Genomic DNA, 26,620 nt, shown 5'->3' with positions numbered 1-26,620 from the left:
GATTTGGTGAGTAATGTCATTTAAAGGCAATAAAAAACACTGTGTGAAAGTGGGGAGGACGAAAATTCGTGGAAAGGAAAATAGTAAATTTATTCTGGAAATGATGGGATTGAAGAGTTTGTGAAATATAAGAATAACATTAGTTCTGTGGACAGTTGTAAATTTTCATCAAGAATTAAGGGATGAGTTCACACTAGATATTTTTTAATATTGCTTTAAAAGCAATATTGATACTGCAATTTAGTTAGATTTTAAACTAGTTATAAGATCTCCAGTGTTAAGCTATGAAAATCTCATTTTCATCTTTCCTGAATATCAGTAGGAGTTTAGCCCAACAGAGTTATTTGGTTTCTAAAGATGTTCGTTGTTAAAAATGAAAAACAACTGGAAAAAATGTAAACTATACAGGCAAAACAGAACAGAGCAAAAGATCCAGTCTCTTGTGAATGTATTTGGGGTAGTTGTGGTGGATATAACTGTCTGTTTAAGTTTTGAGGAGGGAAGATAAGAGTGTATCTTTTGTCAGAGCAATAAAGATGGAAATTACATTTAGTGGGAAGGCACAGGGAGAAACTTGATCTCTCAAAGCATTTTATATTTTTAAAAAATAGATTTCCTGCCTTAATATTTAAAGTCAAATGGAAATTAGGATTATGTTTATTTTACTTCTAATTGCCAGTCCAGGAAAGTGAAGCTAATTCAGGTCTGACTTTCAACAACACACTGTTAAATGAAAGTCTTCTCCAGAATTAAAAAAGAAAGTGTGAGAAAACCCAATTTTGGCACAATGGAAAAGGCAGCTTTAAAAAAGTGGTACGTTGACAAATTATGAGTCAATATTCAATGACTGGGCAAAATTTTAATTACAAAATATAGACTCTACTTTGGGTAACTTCACCATAGTTTTTCCAAGGACTAGTGGATGCTAACATGAGAAAGAGTGACTCGGTACATCTTTCAGTAGAGTCATCTATGAGAGTTAGGAAAAAAAAAAAGAAAAATGTTAAATCTGTAGTAACCAAGTAAGCTATGTTTACCTGAGGAAATTAAGAGAATATTACAGTAAAATCATAGGGAGAACAATGATCCCTTCTATCCAACAATACTTCTCTTAAAATTTAGACCAGCTAGTCAAAATGCTTTATCACCTGTTCTTCTAAAACACTGATCAATGGAACAAGTTTTACTAGAGATAACAGTGTAATTGTATTCTGGAGTTCATATCAGCAATATGGTTTGTGACCTTGATGCTGGATCATGACATGTCAATGGTATAACTGTGGTATAACTGCTATTAATTGTCTGTTTGTTAAACGATTAAAGTCTCACGTGATCTGAGTTCAAAAAAAATAAAAAATGCTCTCAGGGAATGTCAGGTGGGCTATCACTTACCATATCCAAAGACCAAGTTTGTAAATTATTAAGTTGTTTGACAGAGAATTTGGTTTCCGATGGATTCATGAATCAAGCTGTCAAATTCTCTTGGTAGTCTAATAGTCATCATGTTAAAAATATACTCCACTGCGCTTCCCTGGTGGCGCAGTGGTTGAGAGTCCGCCTGCCGATGCAGGGGAAACGGATTTGTGCCCCGGTCTGGGAAGATCCCACATGCCACGGAATGGCTGGGCCCGTGAGCCATGGCCACTGGGCCTATGCGTCCGGAGCCTGTGCTCCGCAACGGGAGAGGCCACAACAGTGAGAGGCCCACATACAGCAAAAAAAAAAAAAAAAAAAAAAAAACCTCCACTATTTTGGGGAATTTTACAGTTATTTATTAATTGGTGCAGTTTTGTTTTTGGCTAGGTGGGCCATGATTAATTCAGAAAAAAATGATGAGAATACATTTTCAGGGTTTTGAGCCTATCAAGATAATGTAGTCTATATTTCAGTAAAATTTATTGGTTTAATGTTTGAATATTAACTTCTGCTTTTTCAGTCTGCCTGAAAGTATATATCAGGTATCTGCCCTTCACATAAATTTGGCCATGTGGCAAGCTTGGTACCAAAAACTTTTTAGCTATTTTTGAGAAGCTGGACTAAGGTAAAAGAAGCTGGACAGAGCTTCTTTAAGTTGAAGCCTAAGAAAAGCTGGACTGAGCTTCCTCCAGGCCCAGTTGAACTGAATATTTGATGATGGACATTGGTATTGTTTTGGATTCATTACTCCAGTTTGGAAAGTGTTCTGATATCAAACTGTAGTAGAACCATGTTACTGGTATCATATGGATTACATTTTGGGGTGGCATATTCTCCCCTTTACTGGTAACATAGAGGGGTGTTAAACTGCCTCTGCTCTTTTAAATGCAAGTGAGATTTAAATGCGAGGTATCTTGAAAAGTAGCTGTAGAATTTTGTAAATTCTGTGGTAATTTTAAATTATTTTTTGTATTGTACTTTGATCCCTGTCATCATTGAAGCTTTATTACAAGTTCAAGCCTAGTCTTCATTAAGTTGTGTTGGAAAGAAATATCCCAGTTTTGGGGTTCTGTACCCAATTCCACCATATAGGTATAGGGGGTGTTTCTGTCACAACACCAAGCAGGCACCAGCTGGATATCCAACAGTTCAACTCAATTCTGACACTATCTACCTGGAGATAGCATCAAATTCCACAGGTTGAGGGCTCAGTCTCACAAGACTGCTCCCCCCACCAGCCAGACTTCAAATATCAGTTGCAAACCTGTGTTTCTGACCAAACTGACTATAACTCAGAGATTCCCACAACCCCCTATTTGGGTTCATTTAATTTGCTAGAGAGGCTCAGAGAACTTAGGAAACTTATTTACTCATTAGATTACCAGTTTATTGTAAAAGGATATAAGTGATATATCCAAGAGATGCATAGGGCAAAGTATGGAGAAAGGGCATGGAACGTCCATGCCACCTCCAGGCATGCCACTATCCCCAAACTCTACATGTTCACCAACCTGCAAGCTCTCTAAACCCTGTCCTGGTGTGTTTTTATGGAGGCTTTATTATATAAGCACTATTGATTAAATCATTGACCATAGGCGACTGATCCAACCTCCAGCCCCTCTCCCTTCTCCAGAGGTCAACGGGGGTAGGACTGAAAGTTCCAACCCTCTAATCATGTGGTGGGTTCTTCAGGTGATAGCTGCCATCCTTAGGTGAGGTCCAAAAGTCATCTTGTTAACATAACATCGTTAATATAATGAGACACTTTATTGCTCTGCTCCAAGGGTTTCAGGAGCTCTGTGCCAGAAAAGGGGATAAAGACGACACATTTTTTCTTATTATAAATTGAAGTATCATACCACATTTTATAACATATTGGTAAACAAAGATCAGTGTCTCCATTCTCATAACTATTTTGTGAGGCTGCTTTTTTTTTTTTTTTGATTTTTGGGTTTTTTTTTGCGGTACACAGGCCTCTCCCTGTTGTGGCCTCTCCCGTTGTGGAGCACAGGCTCCGGACGCGCAGGCTCAACAGCCATGGCTCACGGGCCCAGCCGCTCCGCGGCATGTGGGATCTTCCCGGACCGGGGCACGAACCCATGTCCCCTGCATCGGCAGGTGGACTCTCAACCACTGCGCCACCAGGGAAGCCCAGGTGTTACGTTTAATGACATAAGAGGCCACAGGCTGGTGGCATGAATAGAAGGCTCTAGTATATTATAATAAACATAGAAGATATGTTCCTGTTAATATCCAAGAAATAGATGAGGATGTGTGCATCCAAATTTGTAGCAGCAAAACCAGTCAAGACTCATTATTTTCAAGTATGACTTAGGATCACACACTGGTCTGTTTATATATTATTCATTATTATTTTACAAAAATGTTTAAATGATACAGCAAGTTACACTCCACTTGTTAGATTTAACAGTGTTTATTTGGAGCAATACTGCAGGCTGGAAAAACATTGTAAATTATTTTTCTAGATTTTACATTTTCCCATAAGCATTTTAATGGGCTTAATCTATATAGCATGTAGGATTCTTAAATTGATATTCTTTGTATAACATTTCTATAATTATTGTTTTGTTTTGTTTTGTTTTTGCGGTACGTGGGCCTCTCACTCTTGTGGCCTCTCCCATTGTGGAGCACAGGCTCCAGATGCGCAGGCTCAGTGGCCATATCTCACGGGCCCAACCACTCTGCAGCATGTGGGATCTTCCCGGACTGGGGCACGAACCCGTGTCCCCTGCATTGGCAGGCGGACTCTCAACCACTGCGCCACCAGGGAAGCCCTATTTCTATAATTATTATTTACAAATTCAATCTTTCAGACATGAGGAGACATTCATTTAATTTCCATACATTGAAAGTCATGTGTTATAAATTTAAAATGTTTAGATCCCACTTTCTCCTGTCACATTTTTTTTCTTACTTTTGCAAGTAGGTGTACGTTAAATATGAGACATACAGCTGCTTATCTGAAAGGTCTTCTTCATTTAAAACATAACTTTCAGTTTAATTTACAATGTGAAAATAAACCATATTAATCATCAAGGCAAATAGAGAGTTTGCTCAATTATTTGTTACGTCAAAATGCTAATGGTGTAGGAGACCAAATTTGTCACCCCAAAATGTTTCTGGCATGTGGATTATTTCCAGCTGAAAATAATCAAGACACAGAAGACTCAGTTGGAACCTTTGACCTTCCCCCTAACTGCCTAAAAGAATTTAGATAGAGGACCAGCTCCAGGAAGGGAGTTACCACCTTAGATAACCATCACATAATATGAACTCCCTGTGTAGAGGGAGGAGTCTAGTAAAGTGTGTTTGATAAAATTCCTCTCTGTCCATAGTTTTTGTGCAGCCCAGCAAACATTTGTGTGCCAAACTTTGCCCTTTTTGTCTTCCTGTGAATTGCCTTTCTTCCCTGTGGAGTCCCAAACCCCTATCCAGTCTCCTCTCAGATGGCATATAAGCCTCAATTGACTAACTTTGGGAGGGTCTCATATTCTATGGAGCTCCCGTATGTATGTAACTAAATTTTATTTTCTCCTGTTAATCTGTCTCACGTCAATCCAATTCTAAGACCAGCCACAAAAACCTAGACAGGTAGTAGAAAGTTTTTTTTTTTTTTCTTCCTTACAGTGGCCACAAGAATGGATTTGAAATGGTTAAAAAACAATTTCTTTCTGTTTAGGGAGGAACCCTGACTGCCCAATAAGAGTTCCATTTTCAGATCTAACCTCAATAAGGAAGTGATTCTCTGTCAGAGATAATCAGATTTATTCCTCTTCTTGGCCACAGTGTGACAGAGAAATATTACTGCATAACACATAGACACACAGGGAACACTCAAGTTGGAGAGATACACTTTTCTAAGGTTAAATGGAAAAAACATCCATTCAGTATTTAGCAAAGCATACAGAAGAAAAGCCAGCTCACCATAAAAATGAATTTATACAGCAAGACTTAAAGCAAACATTGAACAGTTTCATTATCAAAGGCAGAGTACAGGGTAGATGTATGACTTTCACAAACCTCAAATTCAGGTTGCAAACATGTAACATTATTTCCAGATAACTGGGATTAATTTGTACCACAAGCCCTCATTTCTACATGATAATAGAAACTAATTTAATCACTTCCATGTAGACTGTCAAATTTAATTATTGTAAAGTATTAAGCACAGTGAATTTGAGGATTTTGTATTTTCACTCTATCTCATTCTTTCTCAAATTGATCCCTACTCTAGGACATTTAATTAATTTGGCCTGGGCTTGTGATGTCCTGGCAGGAGTGGTGTCTAGCCAGTGGGCACATTGGGTGCTATGCTCATTTACTGAAGTCTACAATTCTGTGTGTCCTCACCAGTGGGCTTCCTTCAACCCTACCATACACTGAGTTCTGGCCCACTTTGTTGCCTTGGGGTTCAGCGTTTCATGTTCTGCCCTATTTTGTTATATCTTCCCTCTGCAAAATTTGGAAGGCTTTCTGTCTAGTAATTGCAACCTGTGAAGTCACTATTCCACAAACTCCATCAGTCAACTCAGATAGTCTACCTTAGATAGTACCAGAACCTTATTCCAAGTCAGCCAGTACCACTGTATCCCATTTTTTAGAGGCTAGAGATCTCTACCAGGTTGACTGCTTTACAAAACAATTGGGCATGAAGCACCCACAACAACAAATACACATTTTTCTTTGGATTCTATCATCTTGTCCCTCCCCTATGAAGGTGTCTTGTGGTATATCCAGGATTTCAGTGCAGGTTGGCACTATCTGAAGGTCACTCTCATCAAAAACTCATGCTTCTACTTCATATTATCTCCTCTTTTTTTTTTTTTTTGACAACCTGAAGGATCTTGTCTAATACGGGATTGAGGGAGTAGCACACAAAAACAAAATGACTTCCTCAATAGTAAACTGTTACCAAATCTTTCTCTACTTCTTCTAGAATGAGTCTTTTTACCTGAAAACTCAGAATTTGATATCTATCTGTCTATATATATTTTTTCCCTTTTATGTCTATTGTCTCCTTCCTTTTGTGTTGCAGTAATTCCCTCTGAAAGAATGAGGAAGGGGAGTCTAATAGTAACAAAGAAATTGTTGAGAATAATATCACAAGGCACAAAACAGTTTACACACAAAATGTTTATTGTTTCCTCCATAACAGTAACAATATAACAACACATATACTTCCCTGTTCTGTCAGATGAGAAGGCCTAGAAACATTGCCATTCCAATAGCAATAAGCATATCTATTACCCAGGGCTTGATTTGTAATACTATTCTGTAAAAGTAACCAGGTTTTTAAGGAAATGACTGATTCTGTAAATGGAGCAGGAAATATACAAGATGAGGCTGGAACATGTTGTAGTGTCATGAATTAAGGACATTTAAAATAAAACAAACAAACAAAAAACTGTTTATGTCAAAGGGACACAGAAGCCACCAACTGAAAGTGTTCTCAATTGTGAAAAAGGAAACAAATTGAACAACCAAGTAAATAAACTAGTATTGAAATATAACTTAAAGTTTAAGTAAGTATCCATGAGCTCATACTGATATAAATAAATTACTGAATGAAGCAATAAATGGGAAAGAATAGAAAAAACTTCCAAGCATAAGAATTCCAATTAAATTGTGTAGATACCCTCCCGTGAAGGAGTTGGAGCATAACTCCCCACTCCTTACCTGTGGTCCGTGATAGTGATTTCCTTCCAAAGACTGCAGTAGGAAAGGGGAGATAGGAGTAACTACCATGGAGAAAGCTGACAAACATTACTTCAGTCAGATGGCCACTGTTTTCAGTGATGTAACATTGACACTTGTATCTCTGATATGATGGGATGCAATGGCATTTTACCTCTGTGGTCTTCCTTCCAAACATATATTGGGTTGGCCAAAAAGTTCATTCAGGTATTTCGGTAACATCCTACTAAAAAACCCAAACGAACTTTTTGGCCAGCCCAATATATCCCAATCTAATCAGGAAAACACACACACACACACACACACACACACACACACACAAACACACACAGAAATTCCAATAGAGGAACATCTTACAAAATACCTAACCAGTACTCCTCACGAGTGTCAAGGTCATCAAAAACAAGGAAAGTCTGAAAAACTCTTACAGCCAAGAGGAGTTTAAGTAGGAATGGTGAACAAATGTGATGTGGTATTCTGGATGGGATCCTGGAACAGAAAAAGAACATTAGATTAAAAACAAAGAAACTGAAAAAAACCTGTAGCTTTTAGTTAATAATAATATATCAATATGGTTTCATTATTTGTACCAAATGTACCATAACGTAGGATGTCAGTGGGGGAAACTAGGTATGAGGCATATGGTAATTCTCAGTACAAGCTTCACAATTTTTGGTAAGTTGAAAATTGATCTAAAATTAAAAGTTTATTTTTAAAAAGGGAGTAAAGGAAATGAGGGAGAAAGGCAGGAGGGCAGAGAGGAAGTCAAGAAAATCCTGATTGATTTTTAAAACAAATTTACCCTTTTGCTAAGACTGTAGACAACATTTTGCTGCTGGGGATTTGTCACAACCTGATCATATTATGGGTCCTTAGGAATTTCTTCCTACCTAGCTTTGCTGTTCCTATTATCCATGGATGTCTTCTCTCTGTTTTTGTGTGGAGAACTATGCCACTGCCTTCACTGTCATTCCAGAATAAATAGTATTCTTTTAATTATGCCTTCAAACATGCATCAGCTACATTTTATTAAAACAGTTTCTGAAGCTATCATGTGATGTGGCTTTACTCTATACCTGTTTTATACATAAGGTCATAGACAATTATATTCATGACATTAAAGAATGGATTGCTTTATATTTTCATACAATGTCTCATCTCCTTGCTCATCACTAAATTTTTTTATGATTTGATAAAATAATATACTATATTCTTATTAATGTTACACTACGATGTTCTAGCTGTTCACATAGTATATTTTCAAAGTAAAAACAATTTTTATATTAAAACTGAAGCATATTTATGTTTGTCAGAATTGTACACTGTTTTGTAAACTTCTATGTTTTTAATTTGATAAAGTTATACTGTTAATACAACTGACAATTCTTTGGTAAGGGGAGGATCTAATTAGATTTCATGTCACTCAGTAAAACTGAAAATTTAATCCAAATGTAAATCATGGCAGGATGGGAATATGAGACTTGAAAGAACATCTGCTGAGGTTTTTGACTTTGGGTTTTACATTATTTTTATTTTGTTTTGTTCATTTGGGTTTGTTTGACCTACAACCTTCCTTTATTTTTTATAGGCTGGTATGGTACTTGATGGCTAAGAGTTGTTGAGCTAAAAGGATCCCATTGTGCTTCATAGTTTACTAGACCTAAGTAAACACATCATGCATTTTGGAATATATGCTTCAAAGAAACCAGAACACCAAAACCACACTAATCTTTAAATTATGAATATTTTAGCATTCATACAAGATAAAATGAATATTTGAAATCTTGTATTCATTGAACTGCAGGCTCCTACTGCCATGACTAGTGAAATGAGTAAAAATTAATTGCAGTTTAAAATCTAGAATACCTTATACATATATTAGAATTTTATACTGTGTATTCAAATTAATTAGGGAATTTCAGAGCAGAAAATGCTTCCATCTGCTATGAACAACAAAAACAGATTCCCAAAAAATAATTTGGCCCAAGGTGTCCTCTCATCTTGCAGTGTACTACATGAACTACTGTCCACCTGCTTCAGTTTTGATGTGAACAGCACCAGCTCAATCCACACAAAATAACTCTCCCATCACATAGGAGAGTCAGTCTCACAAATATATGTAATTGTGTCCAAAGAGAGCTTGTGAAATAGAAATACAAGAAAACACACAAATGAAAAATACACTAAAAATAGTGGCCCTTTACCACTTTGATTCAAATTTGTAAGACTGATAAGAAAGAAGAATGTTCATAAAAAATGTGATGTAATTGTAGGTTTCAATAAAGCCAATGTCAGAAGATTGGTTCAAGATGGCAGAGTAAAAGGACGTGTGCTCACTCCCTCTTGCGAGAGCACTGGAATCACAACTAACTGCTGAACAATCATCGACAGGAAGACACTGGAACTCACCAAAACAGATACCCCACATCCAAAGGCAAAGGAAAAGCCACAATGAGACAGTAGGAGGGGTGCAACCACAGAAAAATCAAATCCCAAAGCTGCTGGGTGAGTGACTCAAAAGCTGGAGAACACTTATACCACAGAAGTCCACCCATTGGAGTGAAGGTTGTGAACCCCACGTCAGGCTTCCCAACCTGGGGGTCTGGCAACAGGAGGAGGAATTCCTAGAGAATCAGACTTTGAAGGCTAGCAGGATTTGATTGCAGGACTTTGACAGGACTGGGGGAAACAGAGACTCCACTCTTGGAGGGCACACACAAAGTAGTGTGTGCGTCAGGACCCAGGGGAAGGAGCAGTGACCCCAGGGGAGACTGAACCAGACCTACCTGCTAGTGTTGGAGGGTCTCCTGCAGAGGCGGGGTGTGACTGTGTCTCACCGTGAGGACAAGGACACTGGCAGCAGAAGTTCTGGGAAGTACTCCTTGGCATGAGCGCTCCCAGAGTCCACCATTAGGCCCACCAAAGAGCCAGGCAGGCTCCAGTGTTGGGTCGCCTCAGGCCAAACAACCAACAGGGAGGGAACCCAGCCCCACCCATCAGCAGACAAGCAGATTAAACTTTTACTGAGCTCCTCCCACCAGAGCAACACCCAGATCTACCTACCACCAGTCCCCCTCATCAGGAAACTTGCACAAGCCTCTTAGGTAGCCTCATCCACCAGAAGGCAGACAGCAGAAGCAAGAACTACAATCCTGCAGCCTGTGGAACAAAACCTCATTCACAGAAAGATAGACAAGATGAAAAGGCAGAGGGCTATCTACCAGTTGAAGGAACAAGATAAACCCCCAGAAAAACAACTAAATGAAGTAGAGATAGGCAACCTTCCAGGAAAAGAATTCAGAATAATGTTAGTGAAGATGATCCAGGACCTCAGCAAAATAGTGGAGGCAAAGATTGAGAAGATGCAAGAAATGTTTAACAAAGACCTAGAAGAATTAAAGAAGAAACAAACAAGGGTGAACAATAGAATAACTGAAATGAAAAATACACTAAAAGGAATCAATAGCAGAATAACTGAGGCAGAAGAATGGATAAGTGATCTGGAAGACAAAAAGGTAGAATTCACTGTTGCAGAACAGAATAAAGAAAAAAGAATGAAAAGAACTGAAGACAGCCTAAGAGACATGTCTTCTGGGACAACATTAAACACACCAACAATCGCATTATAGGGGTCCCAGTGGGAGAAGAGAGAGAGAAAGGACTCAGGAAAATATTTGAAGAGATTATAGTCGAAACTTCCCTAACATGGGAAAGGAAATAGCCACCCAAGCTCAGGAAGTGCAAAGAGGCCCAGGCAGGATAAATCCAAGGAGAAAGAAGCTAAGACACAAAGTAATCAAACTGATAAAGATTAAAGACAAAGAAAAATTATTAAAAGCAACAAGGGAAAAACGAAAAATAACATAAAAGGGAACGCCCATAAGGTTAAGAGCTGATTTCTCAACAGACACTCTATGAGCCAGAAGGGAGTGGCACAATACACTTAAAGTTATGAAAGGGAAGACTGTACAACCAAGATTACTATAACCAGCAAGGATCTCATTCATATTTGACGGAGAAATCAAAAGCTTTACGGACAAGCAAAAGCTAAAAGAATTCAGCACCACCAAACCAGCTGTACAACAAATGTTAAAGGAACTTATCTAAGTGGGAAACACAAGAGAAGAAAAGGATCTACAAAAACAAACCCATAACAATTAAGAAAATGGCAATAGGAACATACATATTGATAATTACCTTAAACGTGAATGAATTAAATGCTCCAACCAAAAGACACAGGCTCAGTGAATGGATACAAAAGCAAGACCCATATATATGCTGTCTACAAGAGACCTACTTCAGAGCTAGGGACACATACAGACTGAAAGTAAGGGGATGGAAAAAGATATTCCATGCAAATGGAAATCAAAAGAAAGCTGGAGTAGCAATACTCATATCAAATAAAATAGACTTTAAATAAAGAATGTTACAAGAGACAAGGAAGGACACCACATAATGATCAAGGGATCAATCCAAGAAGAAGATAATAACAATTATACATATATATGCACCCAACATAGGAGCACCTCAATACATAAGGCCACTGCTAACAGCTCTAAAAGAGGAAATCAACAGTAACACAATAATAGTGGGGGACTTTAATACCTCACTTACACCAATGGACAGATCATCCAAACAGAAAACTAATAAGGAAACACAAGCTTTAAATGACACAATAGACCAGATAGATACTGAATTTTATACCATTCACCTCCAAATATTGCAGTTTAAGTTATAGAATTCTTCCATGTAAAACCATCTATTAACAGTAATTAATGTTGGGGATCTGAGTGGTTTGTGAATGAGGTCGTTAAAAGTGTTCTCCAGTGTTTTTTGTGTTTTTTTTTTTTTTTTTGCCGTACGCAGGCCTCTCACTTTTGTGGCCTCTCCCGTTGCAGAGCACAGGCTCCGGATGCACAGGCTCGGTGGCCATGGCTCACAGACCTAGCCGCTCTGCAACATGTGGGCTCTCCCCGGACCGGGGCACGAACCCGTGTCCCCTGCATCGGCAGGCAGACTCTCAACGACTGCACCACCAGGGAAGCCCATGTTCTCCAGTTTTACTGAATATTCTGTACATAATTTTTTAAAAGAAAAATTTTAAAAATCAGAATTCATGTGTTATTATTTCTTATGTCATCATTAATAATGATGTTAAATACATTTAAGCTTGTCCTCTTCACCATTTTGTCATTGGTGATATTAAGGAAACCAGCATTCTTTTTAGTTAAATGCAGGAAACTTAATCTCTATGCACATATACACTTTGTCTGATTTATTTGTATTGGCAATTATTCAAAAAGTAATTTATGTTTTTTATTGTAGCCTTGAATACGGTCTATCTGTGTGAATGCCCAATCGCAGTTGAAAAAAATATGTTGCTGGGTAGAATGTTCTCTAATATCTTTAAGGTAAAGGTGGTAGATAGTGTTATCCAGGTTTTCTGTATTCTACACTTTTCATTTGATCTATTAATTACTAAAAAAAAGAATAAATTTCCAACTATAAATATAAATGTGTGTTTTTCTCAATCAAGTTTTACTTCAAGAATTTTCACACTCTTGACAAGTGCATACACATTTAGGATTTTATGTTCGATTGAAAACCTGACCCTTGATTATAATGTGATTTTACTCTTTTTCTCTGGTAATATTCCTTGTTTTGAAGTACACTTTGCTTGATATTAATGTAGTTACTCCAGCTTTCTTTCGATAAGTGTTTGCCATGTTTATATTGGACATCCTTTTACTTTTATTCTTTCTATATTTATATTTAAAGTGCTTTGTAGACAGTATATTATTAGATTTTACTTTGTAGTCTATCAGATAATATCTGTCTTTTAATGTGAGGGTTTAAACCATCTACATTTAGTGTGATAATTTATAGAGTTGCATTAAATTCTAAACCTTGCTACTTGTTTTGTACTTTTTTCATTTTTTTTTCTGCCTTTTTTTAGGCTAAATAAACATTTCCTGTTATTCCATTTTATCTCTACTATTGATTCATTATTTACACCTCCTTTTCAATATTTTAATTGTTGCCCTAGCATTTGCAATATACATTTTTCTAACTTTATTGAGATATTATTTACATATAGCATATACACTTTTAAGGTGTACAACATGATGGTTTGATACACGTATATGTTGCAAATCCATTACCACAGTAAGGTTAGTTAACACCTCCATACCCTCACACAATTACCACTTTTGTGCATTTAGGGATAACATTTAATATGTACTATTTTGACAACTTTCAAGTATATAATACAGTTTTATTAATTATAGCCACTATGCTGTATATTAGGTCCCTAGAACTTATTCATCTTACAGCTGGAAGTTTATATCCTTTTAGCTACATCTTTCCAATGTATTCTGTGCCCACAGCCCCTGGCAACCACCACTCTATTCTCTATTTCTGTGAGTTCAGATTTTTTTAGATTCTGCATATGAGTGAAATCATATGGCATTTGTCTTTCTCAACCTGGCTTATTTCACTTAGCATAATGTTCTCAGTGTCCATCCGTGTGGTCACAAATGGCAAGATTTCTTCACTTGTTATGACTGAATAATATCTCATTGTATATATATAACATTTTCTTTATTCATCTGTCAATGGACACTTAGGTTGTTTTCATGTCTTAGTTATTGTGACTAATGCTGCAATGAACACAAAGTACAGATATCTCTTTGCAAAAATGATTTTATTTCCTTCATATATGAAGGATTTCATATTCCTAGAAGTGAAACTGCTGGATCATGCAATATTTATTTTTACTTAATCAGATTTTAACTTCAAATAATATTACACCATTTCATGTGTAGTACAATGGCTTTCAACATCATATTCCTAATTTCTCCCTCTCAGTCTTTATATTTTTGCTGTGCTGTTGTTCTATTTATGCTCATAAATGAAAAAAAAAATCACAATGCATATCTATTTTTTCTTTAGACAATCAGTGATTCTTTAAAGTAATTAAAAGAAAAACTAATTTTATTTTTGTTTTCATTTATCCATTTCTAGCATCTTCCTATTTATATGTTTATCCAAGATTTCTTTCTAGTGTCATATTCCTTTTACTTGAGAAACTTTAACATTTATGTGTTGTGGGTCTCCTGGGGATTAATTCTTTTAGTTTCTAATTTTCTGAGAAAGTTTTTACATCTTCCTTACTTTTGAAAAGTATTTTTACTGGTATAGATTTTTGCCTTGAAAGAATTCTTTTTATACTTTCAGCAGTTAAAAATATTATTCCATTGTCTGAGAGATCACATCATAATCTATCTTGCATGGTTTCTGATGAAAATCTTGTATAATTATTTAATTTGTTCTTCTGTATATAATGTTTATTTTCCCTCTGGCTGCCATCAAGTTTAAAAAAGATTTATATTGTTTTCAGCACTTTCAATATGATATATGTGTGTGCATGTGTACACATTTGTGTATTTATTTCAGCTGATGTTCTCTTAACCTTGTGAATGGTGTCTGCCATTAATTTTGGATAAATCTTATTCCTTCAAGTATTGATTTTGTTCTCTCTTTCTCTTCTTCTGGGATTCCAATTATATGTATATTGTAAAAAATAATTCATAAATATATACATTGGTTTGCTATCCAAGCCCTAACCTCCACCCACTCCCATACTCACAGATACTTTGTTCAATTTTTTTTACTTGTTAAAAAATCTGTGCTTCAGAGTACTTTCTACTGCCTTTTTTATTATTATTATTATTTTTTGGCGGTACGCAGGCCTCTCACTCTTGTGGCCTCCCACACCACGGAGCACAGGCTCCGGACGTGCAAGCTCAGCGGCCACGGCTCACGGGCCCAGCCGCCCCACGGTACGTGGGATCCTCCCGGACCGGGGCACAAACCCGCGTCCCCTGCATCGGCAGGCAGACTCCCAACCACTGCGTCACCAGGGAAGTCCTCTACTGCCTTATTTTAAAGTTTACTAATTATATCCTCCCCTAACCCATTAAACGTATTCTTTATTTCTGTCCTCTTCTTTTTTCTTTATAGAATTTCTTTTTGAATTTCCTTATAATTTTTTATCTCTGCCACCATTTCTCATTTTGTGTGCTGTCCATCTTTTATGCTAGAGTCTTTAACACAAAATTCACTGTTATATTAATTTTTTTATGACTTGTGTCATTTCTTGTTCTAGTTACTTTGATTACTTTGTCTCTTAGCAAACTTTTTGTTTTTTACTCTTTGCTTTTTCATGTGTCTTGCAATTAGACATCTTTCTTAGGACAGTAGACACTGAGTTAAGTAGATTTCGTGTCTGAAATTGTACACATCTTTCCACATGCTAGGCTTTGAATGTAGAGTTTACAGTCAGTGTGTTCAGTAGCTGAATTTGTTTGGGGTCTGTTGTTGCTATGCTTACCCTCAGCTTACTGCAAGTTTCAAATTCCCAATCTTGCATTTAGGGTGGGAATTGGCTTACCAGAGGGAATTTATGAATGTCTGTTCCACCTTCTGTTTTGGGTCTTCTTTATGCACTGTAACCTGAGAGATTTTCTCTCCATGGTGCTTTAATTCTCTCAGCAGTATTCCACTGGTGCTTGACCTTGACGTTTTTTATCTTGGTGATGAGGGAGCAATGCTTTTTCTCTATCTTTATGTGCCAAGTGGAGACAAGACATGGCAGCAATTCATTTTAGACTGTTGTCATCTATCATACTGATTTTATTATCAATCAGGCCCAAGTTTTGCCCTCTTTTAGAAAATGTTGTGATTCCCTAAATGTGGATTGAGGCATAGGCGATTTTGCAAAAGAGTTGAACAATATGAAAGTGTAGATCACATATTTATGAATTTTCTCATGTCTTCTGGACTTACTCAAGCCTACCCTACAATACTTCCATTACAAAATGGTTTGCAGTTGCATAAGCCTCGCCACTTGACCCAGGCAACTCAAGTTGCATAATCACATGAGGACCCTGCACAAACATTCTGTCTCTACCAAGCCTCTATAACAAGTCAGTATTTTTTTTTCTCTTTACTCACACAGAGTGAATGTCTCTGTTCTCAATGTCATGGTCTTGAATCAGAATCCTAGGGGATCTTTGCTCAAACCCCAGTTTGGCTTGTTAGATACTCCACAAACATCTTTATCCATCAGTGTTACCTCCACCTCATCTTATCCAGTGAGTCATGTGATCCAGTGACAGAGCAGTATCCACTTCAGGCTTCCCCTGATGAAGAGCACTCATGCTTTGGGATGCATACAGAACTGTCAGCCTATCAAGATATCTGATATTTTGTAGTGAAGTCATTTCCCTAAATGCTCTATAATCTACCTCTAAATTTCATGTAGCACAGTCAAGCATATTAACTTTTTATAAGTGGAGGAAGTCTAAGATGCAACAACATGCCCTTCACCTAACAATGGGACTCTCATAATGCTGCAGGTCATTGGACCTTTAAAATATTCACTGACATAATAGTACCCTGAGTGTTCATGGGGGTTATCTCCCATCCTCCAGTATACATTTGCTTTATTAACTCATCTAGATCACTTGCTGTACACTGATTATTAGGTCTAATCTTCATGTGTCAACGTGCTGTCCTGCCCTGTGGACTCTTTTATGACAAAGCCCAGGAGAGTTTACCAAGTGATCAGGCAAAATGGAAAATATGTATAACTGTGACTGACTTTCCTATTGGAAAGAAGGTATGCTTTTGATCTTCCCTACTGACAGATTGAGAAGAAAGTATTCGTTTTATCCTTAGTACATATGAAGTACCAGAGGCCAAGTTAATCTAATCCTGGAAAGAATATATTTAGAACAGTGGCTGAACTTGGGGCAAAGATATGGTTAATATGTTTCAGTGCACTGTCATCTGCCATAAGTCATATCCCTTCCAGTTTTCTGCAGAGGACTGACATGGTGAGATGAAAGCAAATATAGTAAGACTGCCTCCATGGCATTCTTCATATATATGATAGTGGTGCTTATCTCTGCAATTTCTCATAGATTCAGTAGTGCTTCTGATTCTGATTTGCTTTCTTGACTAGAAGTGAGGGAGCAGTGTCAGGGGTTCCCACTTAACCCTCTCTATCACAATAGTCATAATCCAGGTTTCAGGAAACCAATATGAGACTTCTGTCTGATGCTAAGTACATGTAATCTATCCAAAATTGCTATAGAGACATGGTTTTGTTTGAAAAAAACACAAGAACCTCTGTTCATGGCTTTCTGGCTCCAGTCTGTTACAGACGCTTTGAAAACCATTGGAAACCCTCACATATGATGGCCAAGTTATTACTTTTATTGAAGCCTGAATGAGTTAGAAAAAAAACTCCTTTGCTCCATGACCTACTAAAAACTTAAAGCCTGATAAAGGAGTCAGGGCAGCGGCAGCCACATCTGTTATGTATTTCCCTAATATCTGATGAAGCTCATGGAACATTTCACATATTTCTTAGAATTAGTGAGTGCAAGGCACAATAATGTGGCCTTTATTTTGTAGGGGGCATATTGATATACCTCCAACCTATGCACCACCAGAAACTTCACAAAGAATAGAGGCTTTGTATTTTCGTAGACATTATTTCTCATTCCATGGTACAGATTCCCCTCACTAGATCATCTGGGTTGACTGCTACTTCCTGATCCCTAGTACTCATCAGCTTATTGATATCAACATGCTGGATCAGTGTGATGTCCTGTAGGATGGTAAGAGAGCCAAGCTCTTTGCAGACTGATTTGTAGCATAGAACTGGAGAAGGCAATTAGCCTTGAACAATACTTTTCATTTTCGGTATACAGTTTTTACGAGACAGAGAAAAGAAATATTTGACAAATCAATAACTACACAAGAGGGTAAGAGGTCTTTGTTTACTAAAGGAAAGAGATCATGTATATAATGGCATCGATTGAAGTAATTGACTATAATTCTCTAAGATCAATTTATCTTTACAAGAAGGTTAGTTAAGTGTGTATATTATAGGATTTACCATTATATACTTTAAAATCATTGAGTATGGCACTGATTCTGTGATTCTCCTTGAAGACACGATTTCCTTTTTACTAATATTTTTAGAATGCTGTGCAGCTCCAGGGTGTTTATCTTGCCTTCCTACCATAATAGTATTTAATTTTTTTTTCCAGGATCTAATGCTAGGATTTTTTTGTGTGTGCTCTGAATATCTGTTCAAACTATACATTGGGCCTAAGTTAAGTAGACTCAAAGCAATAATTGCACTGTTCATCCAAAAGCCATAAGATTCCCCTCTGACCAGAGGGCCATGGTGATACTTACCTTCAGTAATTAACTCCAGTTCAGGGTCAGTGTACACTAATTCCCCCAAATGTATAGGATATTTGTACTTTTTACTATTTAGTGTCCATACTAAACACCAGTATGGTGCTCAAAGTGCTCTATATTTTCTAGATTGACTGAAGTGTTAGGTATAGGACTATTGCTTCCTGTTATCCAGCTCATTCTGGCCTCCACTTAATTTTTGCTTTTGATATTGCTGCTACAAATGAGAAGTAGAACTTTAGTGACTTGTCTATATATTTTTACTCTAGAGACCTACATGACTAACCCCAGCCAACCTTTAATTTATGCCATGTTGATGCTTCTATGGCTGTACTGCCTATGTGGAAACCTTACTCATAGAGCCACAAAGAACTTGCACTGCTACTGGGCCTCTGCTCCCCAGCAGTCTGACCCATCCATTCTATGGTAAAAACAGATTTACTCTTGGACTGGAGACTTGCAATAGGGTGGCAGTCCAAAATGGATTTAGCTTGTTTTAATTTTTCTTCAGGTAGAATGCATCAATATGCCTTTTGCTAGTTAAACAATTAGTAAATATATAATAATGTGGTATAGGCACTAGGCTTTACATGTGAAAGTGAAGAGTCGATGAATGTATAGCCCATGTTTGTCAAGTCTTCATTATGATCATTATTTAATTCAGATACATTATTGTGTATTGTTTAGGAATGTGTGATAATTACTGACTTCTTAGTTCTCAGAGTTACCCAGTCCCCCCTTCCTTTCAGGCACTTGAGAGTCCACATGCAGCCTCTTTGAGCTGGAAGGAGTTACTAGTCCTGGCAGGTGGGCTCTGAATGACACACAACATTTCCTGAAGCACTTTGTTATAGGAGACTTCTTGCTCTACTAGGACAGTCCCTGAAGCTTCATGTTGAAATGGTGGCATTTTAAGAAAGTAGAGCTGCCCTCCACTTAGGCTTCTCTGTCATGAGCAGAAGTCTCACAGTGCCTTGGACATAAAATATGAGCCAGAAATAAATGTTTTAACGTTTTCTAGTACATTTTATCACAGAATGGCTTAGACCACCCTAGTTAGTTGAGGTTAACAGGCAGCCATCCATAGAAAATCATGGTAGCTAAATTAAGTAAAATCAAGTTTACAGGAAGAATGTTAGAAATTAACTGGATTGATAGGAGGCTGGAAAACAGACCTGAGAATGAGTTTGAGGAGATTCCAGGAGATCAAGTTTATAGAAGCCTAAACCCTGTGATAACAGTAGCAATCTGGATGTGTATTGTATTATAAGTAATAGACAACTGTTTCTTTACTTCTTGAATTGTTCCTTCACAATACTTTTCCAGGATCTGGGATGAAATACCATGGTACTTTGTTTTCCTTGGCTTATTTAATCCTAACAAGATTAAAAAATTGGGAAGAGGCAGTGATTCTCCAAAAGGAAATAAGATATTATTAGGAAGAAAATTCTGACAGATGCTTGGAGGCGGGTGAAATCTAACAGAAGTTCACAACATACAATCTGTATTTGGAAATTGGACATGGATGACTCCAGTGCCATCAGAACAGGATGGTACACGTATGGCATTAAACATCAACTTGCTAAATGCAATGTAAAGAGACATTCTTATATACTCATTTTTTTCTTCAGTGGAAAACATTGTTAATATATTTATGGCATTTATTAAATGTTACTAATTAGATTAAGAGAACAAAAGGCATTTTAAGATGATTTCTTTTGAAAAACGTTCTGTTTTTGTATTTGATTTTTCTCCTTAAGATTTCTTATAATTGCAAGCATTTATATTTTTATTAGTGAGAAAAATATAATTTAAATATTTCTCTCAGAATTTATTGGGACAAGAATATCACAGTGGGACAGGAATATCACAGTGATATATTTTGGTAAAGCCCAAATATTGAATGCCAAAATTATTAAAATATTTTCTTAATATTTTCATAGTATATTCCTATATGGGTAGAGCTCTTGTCTAAGCATTAAGTAATGCGGTTACTGACGATTTTCTCGTGTGTTTCTTATTATTTTTATATGTCTGATGTTATCAAAGACTTACATTAGAAAAAGTTGAAACACTGAAAATGGATATAATTAATTTCTAAAAAATCTTTTTTATATTGTATTGGCCATATGTAATGTAGAAAATATAATACAAAACTACTTCATAAAGCTTTGATATATTACATGAGAAATAATATAACTTAATTGAGTGGATTAAAAGTGATTTAAAAGTTACCTGAATGGACAAGTCACTGTTTTTCAGTGTATGTGGAGTTTCATTTTGTACCCTAGAGTAAGTGAATCTATCATTACATTCATGCTGATGTAGTTTCTAAAATCATTTGATCCTTACCAAAAAGTTACCTAAATAGGAAAATTTACAGATAAATCCTAATTTTTTAATTTCTTTCATGATTTAGTGTTAAAGGTATTATTTATTTATAGTGAACATGATTAATTTATAAACCATTATGCAAATAAGATGGCAAATAATTACAAAAATTGCATTATAGATCAAGTTTTTGAAGGTAGTCAGTAAATAAAATGTAAAAAAAAAATTGAGATTGTATTAATGAATATTTGGACTCATGAAGGAAAATGTATTGAATGTACCTTTAAAATTGTCCTGCCACATGTTGTTCTGGCATCTAGAACCCTGCACCTAAAGTTATACTACTACTAAGAATCCAGTGACAACTAATGATAACTGCAGGGAAATTAAGATGCAAGTTTCCTTGGGAATATATGAAACTTCAGAGAAACTTCAGAGAAATGTATCTTGTCTTAGACTTACAATATTCCTTAGGTAAATTGTGTGTATAACCCTCTTATACCAAAACACTTAGGGTCACCTTCCTTTGTTTATGGTAGCCAAGTATATAATATGCTGATTCTATAGAGGTATATTTCTTTTTAAAACTATCACTTAGTTTTATTTTGCATTCTATTGAGCATATTTCTTGAAAATATGAAATTTTGCACCATCGCTATTTTCTAGTTATAATTTTGTTCCAATTGTTCCAATTATGGTCTTATCCATAATACCACATTGAGGATATAATTTGTAACTCATACTTCATTGCCTATATACTAAATTACCAAGCCCAAAGTGTTGTTTTCATGTTTGAATTACTAGAGATCTCCTGAATTATGTTTTTTAAAGGTATATAGTGGGCTATTATCCTATCCATTATCTAATTTTAATAGCTTCACTCTCTTCAAATTTCACTTTACCTGTTTTTGATCAGGTCAAAGTGATACCTCTAGTATATTCTTGGATATTTTATATAAACGTAGTCTCATGACAGTTCCGATTTTTAAAATTTTTCAAATCTGTTATTTGCCATCATGTAGGCACTTTATTTTTGTAGTTACACTCAAACATTCGTATGTATATGTAAACTCACACTCAGACACACTCACTAGACACACATATACACAAACATAATATAAATCCCTATATTTCCTACCTAAATATTCATTCTCTAAAGTTGAATGATATTCAACTTTATCATTCAAATATCCTACCTAAATATTCATTCCCTAAAGTTTGTGTCCTTCAAACCAAATTATTTTTTTTCCAAATATAATAAGCAACACTGGGCAATAGCCAGTGACTGAAATTATTTTATAGTCTTAGCAAATTTTCAGAAAACATATAACATCTTTCAAGCAGAAATACTCAAATTACATTGCATTTTATACCTTGTGAAAGATTATCACCAACCATCTTCACTGTGATTTCTTTTGCTAGATGTAGTAATAAGGTAATATATTTTTTAAAACTTCTGTTATACTTTGACTATTCCTCCATAAATAAAGTGTTTCTTATTCCTCAGATAAATCTGTATTTATTCTCACTACTATGACCATTTAGTTTCACATCCTTTCTGTTGAAATAATTCAACAAATATTGATTGAGTGAATACTCAGAGAAGGGTGTTCTTCTAGATGAAGTAAGATGAACAAACACATAAGCATATGCTGGAAGGAGATATGTGCTGTGGAAATAAATAGAGCAGATTAAGGGGTATTAGAAAGGCAGCATTTGTGGGATGCAATTTTAATTGAAATGGTCAGGGTTGGACTTATTGAGAAGGTAAAATTTGAGCAAGGACTTGAAGTGAGAGAATAAATCCTGAAGCTGCATGGAGCCTTTCATGCAGAGGAAAGGGAAAATATAAAGATCTTGAGACAGACAGTTCTGAGTAGGTTCAAGGAAGATCAAAGAAACCAGTGTGGCTGGAAAAGGATAAGGCAGAGTAGTTGATGTTGACATCAGAAATGTCCTTAAAGGTAATAATACTTTTGACTTTTATTACAAGTGAAGGAGGAGGCAGTATTAAAGGATTTTGAATAGTTGAATATCTTGATGTGATTAATATTTTAAAAGCATACACCTAGTTTCCCTGTAGAAAGCCAATTATAAAGGGCAATACCCCAATTATCTCTTGACTTCTCCCTTTTTTTCCATTCTGATCAGCATTGTTATTGTTACATTTCTCATCAACCTTCTTAAGAATTACTTCAATACTTTACTACACTACCTCCTTCTCTTGCCCTTTAAAATTCATTCTGTAGACCACTAGTAAAGTAGTATTTTTCCAATTACAAATTTTGTAATATTACCTACCTTCATTCCACAAACCTTTCATGATAAATTTCAAATTATTTGACTGGCACAAAAATCCTTCATGACTGGATGTGTGTGTGTGTATATAGCACATTATTTTGCGATTTTCTGTGCACACCCCTATTGACTGTTACCTAGGTATCAAATGTTATTGTAAACCTCTGTACCTGGCCACATGTTTTCCCATTTATCAGGAACATTCTCTGTTCTCACTAACTTTATGTTGGGAGAACTGCTGTATATCTGTGAATGCTATCAGGTCATTATAAAAACATTCCACATCCAAGTCTAAGTTTGCTTGTGAACTATCATATGAGTCTATTCAAGTCTCCATCATAGCATGTATTATGCAGCATAAAAATTACAAATGTTTTTTTATCATTTTTCTCCTTCAGTGAACTGTGAAGCAGTTCATCTCAATATTCTAAATATCTTTTCATATCTTTCTCATTTAAGCCCAATGAAGTCCTTTTGTATGTTCTTCATACCCAAAGTTTTCAAAGTTTCCATCATGAGATGTTTTATTTTATCTCCTTTACATGGTTTGACAATCACCTTGGACACGGTACATGATACTACACTTCTTGTGGAGTCACTATGGCTCCAAGCTTTTTGCCATATCCTCACCTACTCTTAAATTAATTTTTATTGACTATTAGAAAAATGTCATTTTCACTCCAGTATTGTGAATCATTCATTTGAACTAATCCACATAGTCAAAATTCTTGCTATTTTTTCTCCTATCCTGAAAAAGGAAATCAAACATTTAACTCAAACATTGTGAAATTAATTCATGCCAATTAATAACTTGATAATCCACATTCAGATTATCATCCTTGTTGGATGTCCTATGTACTATGTTTCTCCATTCACCTTTCTTTGAATGTTTTGTCTTTTGAATTCTCTCCACTACATGACAAAAATTTCACTACATTTTTTCCAGAAATCCTTTATCTAGGCCCTCTTGAAAGATATTGTTTTCCATGAAAAAGCTAAAGGGATAATAGATATATTTCCAGCAATTTCATCTTCTCATTTTATAGACATTTTATATTGCATTTTCAGGGTATACAAAACAATTTTTTATATCACTAAATATGTCATTTAGTGTACAAACTTCTGGAATCACTTCAGCTAAAATCCTCTGTGGTTCTCCCAGTAATTCCAGTTAGAAGCACAGTCCATGTCTTTATTTTCAATGCTCCTAGAAATTATTGCTTTAATAAATATTTAGAATTGAGTTTAACTACCCTGTTATTCTACCTTTCTCCTCCAGTGCATTTCACACACATGGTATTTAGAAGAATCATTATCACTTATTGACATTCAAATTATTTCCTAAAACTAAACTAGAACTTTGATCCCCTTCCTGTTTTCCTACTTCTTTCCTGTCAAAATATCCGTTTTTACTTTGGTTATATCTAGAGCCAAAATTCGCATGAACTGTCCCCAGATGTCACTTTACCAAGTGGAGTTAGACTAATTATTACTACTTTCATAATTAATATAGCAATGTGATGCTGGACTGCTTTTTCATTCTTTTTGTAAAAGCCTATTTTGAAGAGATTTATAGTTTTATAGTGGAAGTAATTTTACTTTCACAGGTGCAGAAGTTCTACTGCTGCTTTTGACAGTAAATTTAGATGACTCTCATCCAATTTACTAACCAAATGCAAACTTGCTTATATGTCATAAATGACATTACCGTTCAAAGATGAAAGCTGAATTGATGGTTGGGAACTAAGTGACGAGGTGCATAATCCACTTACCAAGAAAGATATTTAAATTTGAAACACATTAAATGGATTTTACTTCAAAAGCCATCAACTGGGTATATATTAATTCAATTTTTGGAGCATTACTTCTGAAACTAACAGTTATTTTTTTCAAAACAATAAGCTTTAACACTGTGTTATTATTTAAACAACCAAAAGTGGCTTATTAAAGTTTCATGAAGAGTTCTGAAAAACTGGAAAAAAAAAGAGAAACGAATTATAATTCCATAGCAAGATGTTATAAATAACATTAGCTTTTAAATATCTAAAATGTATAATTAATATGATAGTCAATTATTCTACTGTACTGTTATATAAAATAAAGTGCTACTTTACTGGATTTGTAGAATATCTCTCCTCATATTAAATTATCTTATATTGTTGTGGGAAAAAAAGCAACACAATATGTCATGGCAAAAAACAGTAAACTTTTCCCCCCACAGGACTATAGGTTTGTTAGCGAGACAGTGATAAGGAAGGGATGGGGTTAAACCAGATTATGCCATATCTTGCAGAAGGAGAATACCAGGCAATAAGAGAAGTTGTAACAAAGACTGGACAAGCTTAAGTTAAGAACCGGAGAGTGAATTTCAGAACACTTTTGTGTTCTCTTTACTCATGATTGAGAGAAAGGTGAACTATGGCCTAGTCTAGTCCACCTAGGGCTTCATGTGGAAATAAAAAAAAATAGATCTCAGTAATTAATGATTTCAAAAAGAACAAAGAATGCAGGAACAAATGACTTCTATCATGCAAGAGAAGTAACCATAGCAAAAATAATAAATCAGACATAAAAACTCCCAGTTCTATTTCAAAGGTAAAAATCAGACTAAAGCACAGTCTTGAGCTGTTTTGTAGAATCCAAACCCCCTGGAGCACTCAGCCACCTAACTGGAGCCTAAGGAATAATAATGCTGACCTTTGCTCATCCTTGTGGCTTCACTCAACTGGGTGGCTGGATTTTATCAACCTAGAATGACCTTTGCCTCATTTTAATGTTAAAATCTTCACCCCAAGGGTGAAAACTGCCGCCATTTTTAAACATGCAATGTATGTTTGAGGATGTTGTCACACTGTGCAAGTGCATCTAGAACTCCACCTCTACTGGAAGATCACTCACCCTTTCATAAATGGATCCTTAGCCTAAGACTTCCCTTGTCTTGCTGTTCAGGAAGACAGTGCTTTGAGAGCTATCTCCCTGTCTCTTTATTTGTCACAAGTAATAAATGCTTCTGCTTTAATCCAAAGTACTTGGCATGTTCATTGGCCAAGCACTCTAAGTGATGGACTCACTGAGTCTGGTAACAGGTTGGCTGACACATTCTTCTGAACCAGTACAGGTTTGCTGGTATCAGCTGGACTTGCACAGTTAGTTGGTGGGCTGACGAGTCTAGGCTGACTTTGCAGAAGCTAGATCTTGACTATGCTACAAGTAGACTCTGAAAATTCAGCTTGTCTTTGTAGTGAAAAACATAATGAGAAAATAAATGATCGCCTATTATAAGCATAAAAATGTTGATGTGTCTGACAAAACATAATCGATCAAATTTTGGATTTATGTTAATGTAAAGCATACAGGATTTATTCATGATGTGAACTGAGATGTGTGGGAAAGGGAAATCAAAGTTGAATTCCAAGTTTTGACTTGAACAGGTGAGTAACATTGCCATTTACCAACATGTGGAAGAGTGGGAGAACGTAGGGTTTGGTGATGGAAAGGAGCAGAATTTTCCACGCCCAAATATGTCTTTTTGATATAAGGATTATCTTCAACTATATATGTTTAGGAAACAGAGACACAAGAG

This window comes from Mesoplodon mirus (assembly GCF_964341445.2).
Source record: "Mesoplodon mirus genome assembly, chromosome: 5".
Classification (NCBI taxonomy): domain Eukaryota; kingdom Metazoa; phylum Chordata; class Mammalia; order Artiodactyla; family Ziphiidae; genus Mesoplodon; species Mesoplodon mirus.
The sequence above is the reverse complement of the archived record's forward strand: the minus strand, read 5'-3'. Positions refer to the sequence as shown.